We start from the raw sequence: 2,054 nt of genomic DNA, 5'->3' as shown, positions 1-2,054 counted from the left end.
ATTACAAGAGAACCAGTTGCAATTCCAGAAACAAATGTGATGCAGTCCTGCTGCACGTGTATCAAAGCAGAAAGCTCAGCCTGGACCAGGTGAAGTGATGCTCGTGGCAAGTACCACAAGCACCAAAGCAAAAGTGTGGCTTGAAATTCCTGTCTGTAGTGAGGGGCTATTTTTCATACAATCTCCCAATATAAGCACAATTCCCACCCCCCGCCTTCCCCTGAAGAGGTCTGGCTTATAGCCTGAAGCAATGGAATGTTTTTATTAAAAACAAACAAAAAACGGATCAGGCCCTTACCCTTAACATACCATGTTATTTTGTGTTCAGCTTTAACGCTCTGCTTGTTGCACTGCTACAAGGCTTACAAAACCAAACCTAACGCCCCCTCTTTTACCAAGTTTGTACTTCAGAAAATGAATCCTGTAGAGGATAAAAAGCGCTCTAAAAGCAGTTCACTGAAGGCCAGCCTGGATCCCAGACCAGATTACTTAACCACAAAATGCATCACCACATTCACAAGCGGCTGTGTGCACTCCTTCTGAATTGTAATAGCAGACGAAAACACACAAGTTGAGCCAGAGGAGATATTTGACAGAGGGTGGAGCAAGCAAGTAATAATGTATGCATTCATTACTACAGAAAGTTAGGTAATACTTGTTACTTTTTGCCCACAAGCAAAGGGCTTAACTTTTTTTTTTTTTTTTTTTAAGATGTGGCAGTAATCTTTGGCTCTCTATCCAAAAGGCAAACTCTGTCCCTTTGACATGGACAAGTGGGATATTAGGAATGGCATATCGTACAAGAACTTGAGTATGATTACAAGGAGGAGTTGTCTTCTGCACTTTTCACGCGCAACTTTGTCAACAAGGTTGATATATCCTCGGGCAAAAAGAATTAAGGCCTAGGCACATGCTCAGGACTCCCGCTCCTGGAGTTATGTAATATCCAAATCTAAGTTTCCATTAAAAACAACAAATTCTGGCCTTCTCGGTTGCAAAACCAGCAGAGCTGGAAACATTAAATAAACCTCTCGTACTGGAGTAACTGACTCAGTGTACATACCACACCTTAAGTTCAACCAGCACAACGCTGTAAGTAAATACTGCGCTCAAGTCACAGGCGGGTTTCCAGCACCGCACCGTGCGGGACCCGAGGGCCCGGCCTACCACGGCAGAGCCCGGCCTGCCCGCGGCGCCGCGGTCCGGGTCCCACCGCGACGGAACAACGGGGGAGAGTTGGGAAAGCGCCGCCTCCCACTACCCCGCCCGGGCCCCGCACCCTCAGGGGTTGGTTTCCTCCCTGTCACGCTTGTGCTTTTCGTGAAGCGCCTCGCCAGGACGGTAACGCTCGCCGCGGCGGCCGCCGGAGCGGGCCCTTTCTCGGCCGCCACACGGGGACAACGCACCGGACCCGCGGACCCCGAGGGAGGGCGGTGCTCCCCAGGCTGCCCTGGCCATAGCGGCACGGCGGCCACCGCCGCCGCCGCCGTCCTCCTCCCCCCCCCTCGCAGACGGACCGGGGCGGCCCCGCGGCGGGGAGAGCCACCCTCAGCGCTCAAGCGAGAGGCCCCCGCGCGCCTTCCCTTCCCTCCCAGCCCAGTCCCGCGGGCCGCCATTCACCTCACTCCGCCCGCCCCCCGCAGCAAAGCCAATAGGAAGCGTCAAACGGCGTGACTGACAGGCGGAAGCAGCCAACGAGGAAGCTCCTTATTGCTGGGTGGCTGTGGCTCCGGCGGTATAAAGGCGGCCACGCGTTAAGGCTCCGGGCCGGAGAGTACGTGTCTCAGGGGGAGGAGAAGGTGGCGGCGGGGCCGGTGCGGAGCAGCCGAGCGCCGCGGGGAGGGGTGTCAGCTCCAGCGCGTGGGGGATTTTAATCCGATTCCGGCCGGCCCGGATTTTATTGGGAGCGGGTTTTAAAGTGAGTATGAGCAGGATGGCGACGGCGGAAAGGGAGGGGGGGAGGGGCGGGACCGGACCGGATCAGACCGGCCCGGTGGCGGGGGGGGGAACCGCCTCGCTGACCCGCGGGCCGCGCTCGTCTCTTGCAGGCGCCT

The sequence above is a fragment of the Leptosomus discolor genome, chromosome 10 (genome assembly GCF_034619465.1).
Source record: "Leptosomus discolor isolate bLepDis1 chromosome 10, bLepDis1.hap2, whole genome shotgun sequence".
NCBI classification, from domain to species: Eukaryota; Metazoa; Chordata; class Aves; order Leptosomiformes; family Leptosomidae; genus Leptosomus; species Leptosomus discolor.
Note: the sequence above shows the minus strand (reverse complement) of the source record.